At 33.5% G+C, this 17,275-nt stretch overlaps 1 long non-coding RNA gene across 5 annotated transcripts in view; it reads left to right on the top strand.

Moving 5' to 3' along the window:
• LOC131757844 (uncharacterized) overlaps nucleotides 1-16,957 on the top strand; it is a 49,768-nt gene extending 32,811 nt beyond the window's left edge. For 3 of the 5 annotated variants that reach the window (XR_010840806.1, XR_010840802.1, XR_010840805.1), the window contains 3 exons: nucleotides 1,124-1,349; nucleotides 4,648-4,980; nucleotides 6,168-6,270. This is a non-coding gene — a long non-coding RNA (uncharacterized lncRNA). Of the gene's footprint in view, nucleotides 1-1,123; nucleotides 1,350-4,647; nucleotides 4,981-6,167; nucleotides 6,271-9,528; nucleotides 9,876-16,915 lie in introns of those variants that run through there. The other 2 variants (XR_010840804.1, XR_010840803.1) reach the window with 2 other exon arrangements.
• The last annotated feature ends 318 nt before the right edge of the window (nucleotides 16,958-17,275 follow it).

Raw genomic sequence — 17,275 nt, 5'->3', positions numbered from 1 at the left:
GTTAATACTTCTGTTTAATAATAAAAATAATTATTAGGTTGTTATATTCCAAAAGACAGCAATCTTTTCTTCATATATCTTATTTTATTATTGCAATACAATAGAATACAAAACACTAAAAAAAATCTATCTATAAACATTCTCCTTTCATTTTATCTTCCCAATACATTAAAATGGCAAAGTTTGAAATATTTATGCAAAGTACTATTTAATTAAATATTTCTGGGATCTATGACCTATTTTGCAAAATCAGCATGTCAAAGATAAGGATATTTCAAAGCCAACATTTACTAAAAGCTTTAATATTTGATCCTCAACCACTGTTTCATTTTAAAAATGTTCATTATCCTAGAGAAATGGGAAATTGAATATAAGGCATTGTGTGAAACTAACTTTGTTTTTGGTTGTTCCCACCACACAGATAATGTTCAAAGGTTCAGACACTGCTGTATTTTTGAAACAGCCCTAAAATCCTTTTCTTTCATATCCTTAATGGACTGGGAAAATTTTTCCTGTATTTGAGACTTCAGTTTGTTTCTCAGTTTATTAGTAATACATTATCTAGTGACAGCCAGTCAATAAGCATTTTGGCAGGACACCTGTCCTTAAAATGGCTAAGTTTTCAGCAGGGCCTTGATGAAACAACTTTTAAGGCTGAGATCATTCTCAGTTTAAGACAGTGATAACAGCATGTACGGTTATTCCCTTCTCCAGAAATTTGTTTCCCAGTGAGACAGATAGCTTGCCAAGAGCTTACCACTCTTGCTGAAGTGTTTTTGTAACTGACATCACTCAACAAAATAGCAGTTTTACCCAAGCTTACAGTTAGTAGAAGGCTTTTGAAGTACACTGAAACCATAGCAAGGAATCCCAGCAGAAGCTGGCTCTTAAGAAGGCTTCTTTTACTCTTCTAGGCCAACAAAAATGGCCTTTTAATATTACTTTTTAGTCATGGTTGTGTTTCAAATGAGTTATTCAATCAATAATAGTTGCCTTTAAAACAGTTAGGTTGGTGCTGTATGTACAGTGTGGAAATCATTAGTGCAGTTCACCAACTGTTTCTGATCTTTGGCTGCCTGGTAGGATTTTCTTTTCTGATTTTCTCTTTACTTGCCTTCCTCAGGTGAGTCCATGTGACTAGTTCTGGCCAAAGGAATCATGAACAGAAGCAACGTGGGTCATTTCTGGGCCAAAACATTTAACTGACAGAGTGAGACCTTCATGAACTGTCTTTCCTGCTGTCACAGTGATTGGAAGCATTCCAGATAGTGCTTGCAACATCCATCAGTCTGGTCTCTGAAAGACAATGAAGAACAATACCCTCAAATGATCTGCACCAGATGTACAGAGTGAGCAAAACAATAAACATTTGTTATGTTAGCCACTGAGACATTTAGGGTTGTTTGTTACCACAGCATAACCAAGCCTATCCTAAGGGATTCATGCAATAAGAATTACAAACAAAAGTTTGTGACCATTCAAAGAGCAAACTGGAAGAGGCAAGCTGGCATTTTTAGCAAGTTACTTTTATAGTCTTTAATGACATACTTATACTTGTTGCAACAGGCAGTCAAATTTGTTTCATGGGATGTTAGATCCTAAAACAAGCTGTGATTTCTAAAGTCAATACCGAATACCTAAGTAGTCATCATGAAGCAAATACTCACTATGAATTATTGCAATATCTTAAACTTTATTTTAAATATACATGTGATTATAACATGTATATATATATATATATATTTATATATCTGCTTAGAGTGAAGAACTAGAGTAATTGTCTCATAAATCAGTTATTACTTATGTTCATTCAAAATATTATTACTTTAGATTTTTTTTTTTCTTTCGGTACGCGGGCCTCTCGCTGTTGTGGCCTCTCCCGTTGCGGAGCACAGGCTACGGACGTGCAGGCTCAGCAGCCATGGCTCACTGGCCTAGTTGCTCCGCGGCATGTGGGATCTTCCCGGACCGGGGCACGAACCTGTGTCACCTGCGTCGGCAGGTGGGCTCTCAACCACTGCGCCACCAGGGAAGCCCTAGATCATTTTTCATGATAGGCTACATTGTAAAAATGTATTATATTCTCAAAGTGAAAAAATGAAACATAATAATTAGAGACAAATTTCTCATCTCTGCAGTATTCTATTGCACAGGGGCACCAAACTTTGGTTTCTCTCCTTGCTTTGATCAGAAGTACTTGTCTCAAACTTCTTTATTTCCTGTAATAAACCAATAGTATATCGTTATTCATCACATATCTAAATCTTGCATGAATTATTTTGTATTTTTACTGTACACTACCTCCTAAGGGTGACAAATTGCCTATGTTTAGAACTCACTAGGAAAATCAGTGCTTAAAAAAGTTTCTTAAATTTCCTTTTCTAAATGTCTTATAACATTAAAGTTAGTGGAAACATCACAGTTCAGCCTATTAAAACTTCCCTGTTTTAATGTGTTTCAATCTTATTTTCTCTTTTTTTCAGTTTTCCCAGGTGTAACCACACTAGTAATTTTAGTCCATTCTATTATGGTATCACTTTTAATCCCCCATTATTTTCAGTATCCATCTTAGGTACTTCTCCAACATTGTGCTGTCACACATTCAAAATGTAAACAATGACGAAGTTTCAGAAACTGCAACTTACAATGATGCATGATTGTGTTACACTGAGAATAAAGACCTTGATTGTTAATTCTAAAAGAACTCATATTTGTTAATCTTACAGTTTTATAAGGCCTATTGATTTAAGCAGCATTTTCATGATAACCTAAACTGAACTTTCCCTCAGAAAATATTTTAAAAGTTTTTAATTGTCCTTTTTCATCCATGCAATAACATGCTATTTTTGTCTGCAAAATGGTGTAAAATCAAATTTCCTGTATTAATGGATTTCAGAATTTACTAAAGCTCATAGCAAGGCACACACTATGAAACAAACCATTTTTGTTAAGAAATGAAATCACTCCATCTTGGATGACTCAAAATAAGATGTGTGAAATTAATTTATTGAACAAGTAAAATTTGAAGTAAGGTACTGAAATTTAGTTCTTTCATGGAAGGGTAGACAGTGATTTCTTTCAGAATATGTGTCTGACTTTGGTTAAAATTATTCTGTTATGCTGCACAGATGAAAGAACAAACTATATTTGTTTTAAATGATAGCACTAGATTCTGAAACTAAGCCCAGAAGATTAGATGCAGATTTTAAAGGATAGTACACATCTGTGCCCTATTGCAGGTTCTTAAAACTCCACACCACAAGGTCAGATGAAAATACCAATGACCATTTGCTATTCATTCTTGTGTGACAAAACAGATTGGCAATAGCTAATATTTCTACAATTTGTCCCTAGGCAAATTTAAAAGCATATGTTAGCTTCAACACAAAAGCTATGTTGAAACATTGATTCATTTCTACTTTTGCCTGTTCATTAAAACACACACACACACACACACACACACACACACACATCTACCCACCTTTATTATTTTTGAGTATACTTAAATAATCAGTGTGTATAAGAAATGGTACCTAATGTATACTCAGTTAGGATTTTGGAAATTTGAAGCAACATAGTCCTAAATTACATACAATAAAAACTTTGTCATGTGTTTTGAGTGGGATGAATTATCTTTTGTTTATATAGTGTATGCCAAAAATAACAAAAAGAAGCAACTCAGGAAAGTCCAAGGTAATCAGCCATATATGACAACATTATCATGGATAATCTAAAAATTAGATAATTTATGTACAAGTAGTCGTAAGTATAACTTTAATCCACCTATTTTGAAATAATTTTGAGGCATCTTATAATAAAAGCACAGGTACATGAAATATAAAACCATTAGTCCAAAATTAAAATATAAAATTCAAATTATAAAGATGAGGATGGGGTAATTAAACAGAAGACAACCTCTGTTAACTAACGTCCATTTAATACCTTACCCAAATAAAAAGCCTTGGGTATCAATGAAAAGATTAACAAACAAATTAATATTTATGTGCTTTCAGTTTAAAGAATACGTTTATGTGTATGTAATTGTTAATAATTTCCATATTTTTCAGAAATTTTAGATAAACAACCAATTAGATCCCAATTGTATAAGGATAACAAGGTAGCTAGTACATTAAGAAACAATGATAGAGGAAAATAGTAGCAGCTGGGCATAAATCTTAATTCCAAGCAGAAGTGGATTTGCCATGTAGCTAATAAAAGTTAAGCTTCAAGGCTCTGAACTTACACGAGTCCCTTCCATAGCCCTGCACTTAATTTTGTGTTCATAATTTTGAATTCTCTTTTCTTAGGGCTACCAAAATTATATAGACCTGTGGTCGCATAAAGCTTGGTTCCTGGCTCCAAGTTTCTTGTCAGTTAAGGAAAAATGTAGTTGATCATACAATGCTCAGTGTTTAATAATAGGAAATTTGCCAGTTCATCAGGAATAATAGACATTATTTTCCAGTTGATATGCTCATAGAGAAATTTACTATTAAATATATTGAAAAAATAAGTCCCTTGGCAATGATGTTACAATATGGCAATATATCACAGAAAAATGAAGTGTTATTCTACCTACAGTGTTCCTTTATATAAGCAGCAAAGACATGCTATTAAAGCATATTTCACACACTTTTTTTTTTTCAGGATGACACAAAGGGGTCCTGGAGTCAAGTTTGCTGGGAAAGTTTGTTATGGGATAGAGGGTGGAGAAGAATAATAGCAGCCTCAAGGAGAGGAGAGAGAAAATAGAATAGAAAGAAGATGAACTAAAAGAACAAGCATATCATGTACAGAAAGGATATTATACAGCTACAGTAGAAGAGAATGATGAACCGTCTCGTGGAACTGCAAAATTCAACGACTTGTGTAGAATTTTCCATTGCCACCATGTATAAAAAGAAAGCAATAAAATCAAAGCATTATTAGTAATGAAGAAACTCGATTTTCAATGCCACTAACTGACAAGATGATATAAAGGTAATTGGTCATGAGAATGTTTAGCATTAGTAATGGATAATCTATTTAAAAAATTGCTTTATTATAATTAAATTACAAAAGTCACTGTTTCACTGCAGTGCATTCCAATATACCATATTAAAGAAAACAATAACTATTTCAAACACAGTATGGATATTATTTCCCAACAATAAGCATTCAAATCAGGACTTGTTCATTGCTATATTACTGGCACATTGAGGGTGCCTGACATATACCAGATTCTCAGTAAATATTTTTTAGTAAGTTAAAAATTCACATAAAACACTTATGAAACTCTAGAATTTTAAAGTATTATTCTAAGAAAGGCATAATATAGGTATTAATATACTTACTGTACACAGTAATTATGAAAAAGGACTCATTGTACAATAAACTATATACACATAACTAAAATTCACAACTTTACATTATGAATTTAATATATTGCAAGCTATTAGCTAATCATTGTAAACATAAATTACACTCTGCAACCAATAATTTGCTTAGGGAATACTGGGAGTGAAAGGTGATTTTGATTATTTATATCACTTTAAAAAACTATCTAGGGAAATTTATAATCTGCCTTCATTTTCTCATGTAGCAATAGAAATACTTAGAATTATTCACTAGACTCTAGAAAAGCACTAAAATTTTGTATAATTTTTATAGAATTAACAATTGAACAATCTATTGATAATATTTAAGAGCTTGATCAAAGGCTTTATTTGGGAGACTCTGAAGAAATCTTTCTTAATGATTTTAACTTTATTTTTCTTTGTACCTTTGTACTCCCAAAGAATAGCCTTAAAGGCTAAAAGAACTCAAAAAAAGAACTAAAACTACTTCCTCAGAAGTGTGTTTAGAAAGAAGAAATATAGTGGCACAGTCATACTCTTCAGTCCTGGCAATAATTAGTGTTTATATGAGTATTATACGGTATTGTTTATTTAACTACTCCCCGACAGAGTTAGTTTCTTATCATCTATTTTCTACTTGAGTCTTTGTCTAATGCCAGCAGCCTGGGACTCTGCCATACACATTATGAAATAAATTAAAGGTAGGGTTATTAAGATTGTTTTGAATGAAAAATGCAGAAACTCAGAGACTTTTAGTTAAGATAATTATTTCCTATTTAAGTTTTTATACAATAAAAATATACTTTTCCATCTACCCTTTTTTCCCTTCAGGCTAGAGATAACCTCTCGATTATACACCAAGAAAGAGGGAAAAAAAAAGTCGTATTTCTCACTGGTATGTCCCTTTTACTGATTAAAACAATTAATATATCAATATGTGTGTCTGAGTGGTAAAAACACATTAATAAATTACTACCTGAGTCAGCCATTTGAACCTTTGGATTTAGTTACGTCATTACTGAATTTACAGTTTGCTAAAATGACTCCTATGTGTACATCAGTTAATTTACTATAATTTTATAATTTTGAGTTATGGAGTATGATATGATCTTTAAGTTATGTAAGTAGAATGTACCTATTGAGTAACTAATAATTAAAACTTTGGAACATATTTTAAGATGAAAATTCTAATCCCCTTTATTTTAAGAAATATTACAGATGTTTAGATACAAGAATATTGTAATAACAAGAGGATTTGTGATATTTGATATAAAATATTTCTGGTTTAAAACAGAGACAGAAGTAGAAGTGTACCATCCTATCCATTATTTGGGATAGAATTGTTAAAAATCTTACAGGGCAGGATTGGGCTCTTAAAGAGAATTATCAGCTGAAGTAAAGTGCTACTTAGGTACAAGGAGAAGGGCACAAAAACACAAGAGCAAGTATACATAGGGCAGATAGCACACACATTAGAACTAATCTAGGGGCTAAAAGTAGGCACTTACCTGAAGCAAATACAGAATTAATCAAAAGATTGATGTCTAATTACAGGAAAGTCCTGGGCTAACAAATATAGAGGGCTAAGAAAAATAAAATCAACATTTAATCTGAAAGGGTTAAACCTGGCTATGATAATCTTAGAAATTGAAATGGAAATGTTCCTTCCTGGCTGTAATGAATCAGCTTAAAATTCTGAAGTTGTTCAGGACCAAGGACAAATGCAATTCAATACAGCCTCATAGATTTTCTCATCCCACTTGTCTGAGAATCATATATAATCATATAGCTGGAAATGACTTTAGAAATTATCCATCCCAACTCCTTTACTTTACAAATAAGAAAACTGAGGCACAGAGTTATTACTAACTTATCCAGTCACTGTGTTAGAAAGGGGTAAGGTTCAGTTTAGAATCTAAGTTTGCTTATACCTGGTACTGTATTCTCTGAGACTTACAAATATATAAAATTACATGCACAGAAGATTTTGGCTGTCTTTTTGTTAAGAAGTTAATTTATATTTGACTTTTGTGTATGTAATTCTAAGGGTGTGTGTGTAGAGGTTAATAGTCTAAATGAAGAGAAAGACCTTTTTCTAAATAGCCCAGATTGTCTCAGACTAAAATGTACCCTTCCTAGTTTTGGTATGTTTATTTGGAAATGGCCAGAAGGAAGCTGACCAAATTTAAAATATCTCCTCAGATCTTTTTTTCCTTTGTTTAACAATGTTTACAAAAATTTTTTAAAATATATTTAAAATAGTCACTTGCTATTTTAATCTCTTTGTTCTTCAATTTTTCAGTCTAGTATCTGAGAAGTCTTCTATGTTTGTCATTTTTTTACATTGGTCTGTGTTTTTGTATTGTCGTTAATTTAAAAATGTAAATAGTTTTGCTAAATTGGTTTGTTTTTTCTTTTTATTTGAAGGTTTGATCAAGAAGAATTAGAATTTATAAAAAGTATACTATTGTTGAGATTTTATGAGAAAGCATCAATTAAGGGAAAAGTTGTATTACTGTTAGAGAATATTTTGTCTACTTTAGGCAGAGAGACTAAGAGGAACTAAAGCAAAGGCTAAGTTCAAGTGATAGTATAAGATCCAGAGGCTTATTGTATGACCTATATAGTCACTGAAATAATAAGCTAAATTAGAAAATGGAAAGATGAATCCTAATTTGGGAACAATGTGTTTTTTTAAAAAAAACAAAACCTTGTGAATAAGGAATATTACAACCTCTTGATTTAGTGGAAAGATAATGAATTTTGGAGTCTGAATGCAAATGTTAGCTTGACTCTCTCTACATAATGTTGGGAAATTTTCTTAGCCTCCTATCAGGCCCAGTTTCTCTCTTTGAAAAATAAGAATATGCTTTTGGATAGCATTAAATCACACAAGTAGACATATTCATCCTCCCTGATGAGGATTCTAAATAAATAGCTGAAATGTAAAAATCTGTCCTTGTCTCCATTCCTCCTCCTAGAGCCAGCTATCAACACTCAGGCCAATCCTTTAAGGTCTTTGGCTTTGATCCAATTTGCCATGAACTCTGGTGCAAGGTTCCAGAGAATTTATAAAGATATGGTATCCAGAGTTCCCTTTCACCAATCTGTCTAGCTTGAGTTGTGATAAACTCCAAGAGCCAGGTTACTAACTCTTATTTTAGACATAGTGTTCTCCAGAAAGGAATCTAGGAGAACCTTAGGGATTTTAGACCTAATCTTAGACTAAATGTTGTCCAAAAACTTCTGCCTATTTCTCTGTGGATCTCAAGGTTATTTTATCCTTCAACACCTGCTACCTCATCCTACTTTGCTGTGGGGTTTTTGGAAGGGAGATGGCTGTTGAAATTTGCCTGGCTATTGAAAAAGAAGTTTTCCTTCATTTTGCACTGGGTATACCATTTCTAATTTGGACTAAGCTGTTTCTACATGTCAAACTACCACACTTTAACCTAATCTAAAGTAAAGGGACCCCACTTGGAGATCACAGACATATTTTTCCATAAATTATAATAAAGTTAAACATAAAAAATTGTAAAATAAACATAAAAAATTTTAAAACACCCTCCCTTTTCTTAATGTATATGGTCTGGGAAAAATCAAGCAAACAACTTTAATAAGAAGGAGATAGGAGAATTTGGTTTTGGATTTTGCTGTGTTTCTTTTAAAACTTTATTCAGATTTTAGCAGGACCAGTTGACCATTTGTACTCAGGTAGGTTTGTCTGTTTGTGAGAGGGTATTCTTCACAAGTGGGTGTGGTTGCATAAAAAGATGAGACTTGAATTTACACTTCAACTTCAAAGTCTAAATATTAATTTACGTTATATTTTCTAACCTGCTCAGGGCAAATTTATGTGTGCAAGTGCAATGGAGCTTGGCTCCCTAACGTCAAAAAACGTTCAGTTTTACTTTCTTGTGAAATGTACACATGGAACATATTTCCATGTATTCATTCCACTAGTAGTCTGCCATGTAAAAGTTACATACTTTAGCAAAGAAACAAATTACTTTCTGAAATCTTAATTAGAAGCTAATACTTGAATTTGATCACTGTCTTTACATCTGTATAGTCCTACCACAACACTCAAACATGTATACATTAAATCCAAGGAAAATTGTGAAAACATCTACCATTTGAGTTAAAAAAAAAAAAAAGCAAAAGGAAACTATTTTAAAAATCTGTACTTTAGGACTTCCCTGGTGGCGCAGTTGTTAAGAATCTCCCTGCTGATGCAGGGGACATGGGTTTGAGCCCTGGTTTGGGAGGATCCCACATGTGGAGCAACTAAGCCCGTGTGCTACAACTACTGAGCCTGCTCCCTAGATCCTGTGAGCCACAACTACTGAGCCCACATGCCACAACTGCCGAAGCCTGCGCACCTAGAGCCCGTGCTCCACAACAAGAGTATCCACCACAATGAGAAGCCTGTGCACCACAACGAAGAGTAGCCCCTGCTCGCTGCAACTAGAGAAAGTCCGCACGCAGCAATGAAGACCCAACACAGCCAAAAGTAAATAAATTTAAAAATTAAATTAATTTTTTAAAAGTGTGTACTTTAGCACAACGAAGAGGAAAAGCCATAATATTTAATTTTTGCTTCCATGTACCTTGCTGTCATATCAGTTATTATCTTGAGAAATTTGGAACAAAAATCTGTGTGATTTCCTTTACTTGCAGATTGCATACCTACATAATCCTATTAACATTTCCCTGTATGTCTCAGTTTGCTTCTTGAACTTCAGAGCAGTAATTAATTGTTAAAAAGGGTTTGGTTTTTTTTCTTATATTCAGCCAAAATCTGCTTCCTGGAATCTCTACCGGTTAGTACTCCTGAAAGTCCCTGGGTTCTGGGAGTCAGTAAGACTGGGGTCACATTACATCATCTCTGGCAATATATGAGACTTACCTGATAGTTTTGAACCTTAGTTTCCTTATCTGTAAAATGGGAATAGCAGCATACACATAGTGCTTGAGTGTGGAATATAATAAGAGCTTTCTACTTATCAATTTATCTTGCCTACTCCTTTCTCCCCCTTCCTCAAGAAGGATCTGGTATCACTGAAGAGACAAGATGGAAATGGTTGAAACAATTAATGAACAATATGTCAGTATATAATTAAGCATTAAATCACTACTGTGTCAAAATATACATATGATTTGTGGTACACATTTAATATGCATAATGTGAATTTAAATTAGAACTGAATATTTTTCAAAAACATTATAATAATTTTCCCCTGCAATACATGCATGTCCTTCTGTTTTCTCCTTCTCTGTTTATGGCCATCTCTGTTAACTGCTTCTCCCACTTTCTTATGCCCATATCCAATCAGTTACCAAATCCTATTGATTCTATTCTTGTGTTGTTGCACATTTGACCCCATATATTTTTTTCCCACTTCCTGCTCTAGTCCTGGCCCTCCTTAACTGTTGCCTGTACTATCATATTTCATTCCCATCTGGTTTATTTGGTCTAGTTATTTCCTTCTTCAATGCATTCAATAGATTCCAGCTGGTTTAATCTTCCCAAGCAGAGCTCTGATCAAGAAATTTCCTTGTTCATATATTCTCAATTTCATACTTCTTGGAAAATGAAGTTCAAGCACCTTTTTTTGGAAATTAAGACTGTAAATGACCAAACTTCACCTTGACTTACTCCTGTCTTTCTCCTCACTACCCTGCTTAACAAACCCTAAGCCTTGCCAAATTTGATACTTGCTGTTTTCCTTTTGCACTTTCCAGCTCTTGTCTTTGAATAGTGCTTAACCTTAGTCTCGAATTGTCCTTCCCTCTTTCTAGAATGTTTACCATCTTTAGTTGATTACACCAGATACTACCTATATCTCTGTATAGCTCTATCTCTCATTTGTGCTCCAACAGTTCATTGTGGCCATTTTAAAACGCTCGTAATATTTTGCCCTGTTAACATGAACATGTTTAATCTCCTCACCTGTATTATAAACTGCCTGAAAGCTGTCTTTACATCCCTCTCCTTAGCTAGCAAAGTTTTTAACTTGTAGATACAGAATATTTCTTTTGAAGACTCAATAATAGTTCACTGTGAGTTGGAATGGCAGAGTTTGTTTCATAAAGGAGGACAGTCTTTGAATTTGGGCAGAAGAGAATTTACAAAAAGACTCTTCATGACAGGAGTTTGTAAAATAGAAGACAATCACCGAGTAAAGATTTGTGTTGAGGGTAGAGTTGGAAGTACTTCCAAGTAGTTATAAAGATGTCTTATTATAGAGATCTGAAAAAAAGACAGAAGAGTTTTAAAAGGTATAGGATGGGAAAGTAGAAAGAACATTACATCAGGAGGCAGGAGACTAGTCACAGTTTTACTTCTGATAGTTATGAGAATTTTATAGACCTTGGTTACCATTGTGTGAAATTAACAGAAAAGATTCAATGGTTTCTAGTCTCTTCTAGCTTTAAAATTCTATGCCTATAAAGAAATAATGGCTACTCTATGTTTTTGAGCAATTAGTGGCATATAAAAGCTGTACTTAAGGAAGATAGGAAAAAGATCAAAGAGGATTTTAAAAACTTTATAAATACAAAATTTTATTCAGTTTATTATTTTATATAAGTAAAAATAGTTAATAATTTTTGTAGAAATCTGTAGTTATATAAAGAGTTACAGGTTAGTGTATGTATATCCTCATATTGTCAGTTTATCATTTACTATTTGAATGTTGAAAATCCATAGGATAGAACCACAATAGTCTGGAGGGGTTACAACTGTTATGCAGGCCCACACTCAAACCATCCCAGACAAATGAGATTCTATCTTTGATTTTAATACATCAAGGCAAATGGCACAGTCTTTTCCTAGCTCAAATAGATCCAATTACCTCTAATGACCCTGTTACAGTTTATTGAGTGTCTGTGATCCAGGTGCTTTTGCTGAAGCCTAAAGTAAAATTTTACAACCTTTTGTAAAATCTCCTGGACAAAATGAATAAAAATTACTGAGACTTTTTTTTCTACAAAAAGTATTTTTTCATCTGAATATTTATTGAGCACCTACTGTGTGAAAGAGGATGTGGTAGGCCCAACACAGAAGATAAAGATGAATAAGACAGCCTTTGATCTCAGGGAGATTATACTTTGCTAAGATACAACAAACATGTGAAATAGATTGAAATTCTGAAGGGCTGATGCATGGCAGGTATTCAACAAATGACTGTTGACAAAGCAAATAAGGTAGAGGTTAAAATATGTATTACCAGAGAGATACAAAAAACAATGGGAACTCAATATCTTAGGGTTACCAGAAAAAGTTTCTCAGGACACTTGTATTTGGGCCTTGAAATTAAGTTCTTAATATGAGTAAATGTTGGAAGGTCAGCAGGGTTTTGAATAATAGGAGAGAAAAATCCCAGAAAAAATTTAAAAGGCAGGTTAGCCTAGAGTAAAATTCAAAAGCAAGGAATGGCCTAATTTGGCTGTATTATAAGGGAATAGTGGAGAATAAAGTTAGAATGGTAAATGGCTAAAAAGATCTTCATTCTATGGGCAACTTGGGAGTTATCAAGTATTTGTAAGTAAGGAAATATTACATAAGATCTTTGCTTTCTCTTTTAGCCACTATCCTTTAATATGACTATAGTGATTTTTAAATAGCACCTTCAATGCTTAGAAATGAAAATACAAAAAAACCCCAAAAAATCACATATTAGCCTTTTTATTGCTCACCACTCTGGGCAGCAGTGTCAAGAATCAAATGGATTGTTGGTTGAAGTTCTCATTCAGCCCTTGAAGGGGGTGTCAGGGAAATAGCCATATGTGGTGACGATTATGGACTTCACATTCCAGTGCATATGAGTTTTTATTAACATTAGATTTACTATAATTATAAAATAAAGTAGGCCTATATAACATAATTTTATAATAAGACATCATAAAATTATATTTTAAAAGTATATTTCCCTAACATAACAAAAATGCTAGATTTCTATTATTGGGTGCTTCTTGCCCTAAAATTATGCCAGAAAAAAATTATTTTGTTATACCCAATCATCAAGAGGGAAAGGTATGTTTTTCAGACAATGTCATCATTAAATAACTTAATTTTTCAAGTGATGCTGGATATTAAATTCATTTGGTTCTGAGAGATATATTCTAAATGCATTGCTATGTTAACAATCCAATTACATGTTAAATGTGTGTTTAACCTCAACGCTTACTATAAACTGACAAATTCTGGCTAAATTTTCAACTTTAAATTCTTATTATAAGTGGATCATTTCACCTTACTGATCAAGAGTTTTTTCCTCAAGGTGTGCACATATATTTTCCAAATTTAAAGTAATGAACATCTATTGTAAAATATTATGGAAATATTATGGAATATCTTCATTCTCCCTATCATTGAATTATACAGTCAAACCCTTTGCCAGGTAACATTTTCTTATCTTCTACTGGGGTAGGTGGAGTATATTTTCCCACCACGTTGATGTTGGGCTTGGTCATGTGACCTGCTTTAGCCAATGGAATATGAGCAACCATATTACAGGAAGAGTGGTTTTGAATGTAGCAGTGTGGGTAAGCATGAACTCTTGGGCTTCTGCTGTCCACCATGAGAGGACTATGCCCTGAGTAGTCTCTGGTTCTAGAGGGATGAAGACAGGTGGAGCAGAGTTGAACCTGATCTTCTGGAGTCCAATCCAGACTAACTGAGCCCTGGTAAGCCCAGCTGAGATATGCAGATCTGCAGCCAACCCATAGTTTGATGAGTGAGAAAAAAATTGTTTGTTTTTATAAGCCACTGAGACTTTAGGGTTGTTTATTATTCTTATTCAGCATAATTGTAGCTGTCATTGACTAGTACATGTATTACTTTATAATATTTTGATAGTTATGTTTCCCAAATAATGGTAAGAAATAAATGGAGTGTTAAGACCATGAGATTTATTGTAATAAATTAAATGTTAAATAAATGTCTCAATATAAATAGGTCTCAGTGATGGTAATAAAATTTTGGTAACTAAAAATATCATCTTCTCTGGAAACCACTTTTAGTCTTATGAGGCCCACAAGGAAGTTCAAACTGAAAAGGGGATCAGGCTACACAGTTTTCATATAAGAAAGCTGAAAATCATTTGAAAGTACTACTCCTCAAACTACATTTTATAAAGTTTCCCTTTTTATCTTAAAGCACAGCATTAAAAAATTGCTTATCTCTTTAGATCATTTGTCAGCTGCACATTGTCATCTCTTTATAATTTAGTGATTAGGGACCGTGATGCAGGGCATGAATTACCTTTGTTCTAATGGAGACTTGCTTAGAATTAGACTTGCTTAGATTGACAAAAGATGTAAATTATACACAAAAGTTTTATAACTTTAAAACGATGTACAAATGTTTGACAGGAAAAAGTTCCAATGTCATATGAGGATATGCTTAAGAATCATAGACCTAGTTGAATAAATTCCTCAATTTTAATGGATGGCCTACACTGTTCAGATAAGCTCATCTAAAAATTTTTAGCACGAATACATATATATGAAAAAGTATGTATATATAAAGTTGTGTTATTATTGAGTGAATATTTCCATTTCAGAGACATCTTGTCAAAAGCCAAGAACTATGAGTAAGTGGATGAAAATACTTTGCTTCATAAACAAGCTGGCCTATTTTATTTGTCCTACCTTTTTAGGAAAGCAATTTCCTTTTACAGCAATTGTTGAACAATTAAAATATTATTTCAAAATAAATGGGAAAAATAGGGATATTAAGACCATTTCCTTTCAATGAGACTAAAACCATTTTTTTACATATTTGTCTATCAATGCATAATAGATCTATCAAGTAGATGTTTTGTTATGTATCTCTAATTCACATTTCTCAGTTTTAGGAAGAAAATATTTTTGAAAATGATACGTAGGAATGAAAGATTTTTGTTTGATAAGATTTCCACATTAAAGTGTGGTATAACGTAGAACTGATTTAATAAAAGCTATATTTAGTTGGTTAATTCTTGGATGGAAAAAGAAATAATTATAGCTAGACATTTCACTTTTTAAAACATATAGAATTTTGTTTTTGTTTTTAATATCATAGTTACTTTGTTGGGTTTTTTTTTTTAAGGATCATAATAAGTTACCTCTATCCATCCTCCAATTAAGCACAGATATTTACTTAATTTTGGAATTGGTTACACATATTTTTAAAAAGTAAAGCTCTCAGCATCTAAAACAACATAATTAGGGACAAGAAAGATAAACTCAACTAATGAACATAGTGTTGAGAATAGAATTTTGAAAAATTAAATGATCTCTTGCTTTGCATGTCAGTGAAAACCTTTTGTTATTTTCTGGCAGGTATCTGGATAGACAGACGCTTTCCCATGTATTGACAGAACTGCACAAAGTCCAATTAGTTCTTCAGCTTTACCAACATCTGTTCTTTCCTGAGAAGTAATTCCAAACAATTCCTAAGCAAGCAGAAAGTTATTCATGTTATAAAAAGTTTAGAAATACTTTAGCTTAGTTTTATTTTTTATTTTTTAAAATTTATTTATTTATTTATTTTTGTCTGCGTTGGGTCTTCATTGCTGTGCGTGGGCTTCCTCTAGTTGCGGTGAGCGGGGGCTACTCTTCGTTACAGTGTGCAGGCTTCTCATTGCGGTTGCTTCTTGTGTTGCAGAGCATGGGCTCTAGGCGCGTGGGCTTCAGTAGTTGTGGCAAATGGGCTCAGGATTTGTGGCTCGCAGGCTCTAGATCGCAGGATCAGTAGTTGTGGTGCATGGGCTTAGTTGCTCCGCAGCATGTGGTATGTTCCCTGACCAGGGCTCGAACCTGTGTCCCCTGCATTGGCAGGAGGATTCTTAACCACTGTGCCACCAGGGAAGTCCCTAACTTAGTTTTATTTTTAAAGACAGACAGAGAATGTCACAAACGCCAGCTTTAGATAAAATCTACGGTACATTAGGCCTGGTGCTTCACACATATTAAAAAGATCAATAACCAAGGTAATGGAGAGGAAGTGTATGTACAAAAGAGGAAAGCAGAAGGGAAATAAAATATTAGAAATGTATGAACATGTGTACATTTTAGACTGCAAGTAAATTTAGCATTTAATTTATATAGTACCTGTATTGTGCTATATTATTTCAAGTCTTATAGTCATCTCCTCAACTATGGTGTAAACTCCTTGAAACAGGCTTTGTGTTTTATAGTCCCTCTGTATTTCTTAACACAGGGCCAAGACTAGTGCTAAAGACCCAATAAATAATTGTTGATAAATTGATTAAGCTCGTAATTCAAGTTTGACAGGACACTGCAATGTTAGAATGTTCACTGCAAACAACACAGCCATTAGGGATTCAAACTGAGGTTATGTACAGCTTTTGGTTACCTCACCCTTTTTTATTTCTAATTTTAAAATTGCGTTAACTGCTACTGACTGAAATTTCTAAGACAATTTTCACTGCAGTTTAAAAAATATTTCTTGCCCATTTAAGTGTGTGCTTAAGTGTGTGCTTCTCTTTGTCTTCTCCTCTTCCTTTGGTTTTGTGCAAAAAGGAAAGGTACATTATATGCTCTTTAAGAATTGCTTTCTTCACTTTCAGACACACACTAAAATCCGATGAAGTGAGAAGACTACCTTTTTTGACAGTCCTTTTATCTTCACTCTCCAACTAAAGTTTCAGAGAAAGAATTATTGAAATTCAATAAAGAATTATGGCAATCCCAGCCTTCACTCCCCTTGATGCCCCATAGGAAGAGTGGTAAGTCAAAGACAGTCATAATGGCACACAGTTTTCATTATTACATGTTTCAAAGTTAGGGGAGAGAAGAGGATATATCCTCTCTCAGACCCAGATGGGGTCACAAAGTTCCAAACAGTGATATGGTTATGGAAGGACTATCCTGTCTTCTATGGACCATGTAGTATATTCTTAGGAAAATTCCTAGAAGACCACTGACTT

The sequence above is a fragment of the Kogia breviceps genome, chromosome 5, assembly GCF_026419965.1.
Source record: "Kogia breviceps isolate mKogBre1 chromosome 5, mKogBre1 haplotype 1, whole genome shotgun sequence".
In the NCBI taxonomy this organism is placed as follows: domain Eukaryota; kingdom Metazoa; phylum Chordata; class Mammalia; order Artiodactyla; family Physeteridae; genus Kogia; species Kogia breviceps.
The sequence above is the reverse complement of the archived record's forward strand: the minus strand, read 5'-3'. Positions and strand labels throughout refer to the sequence as shown.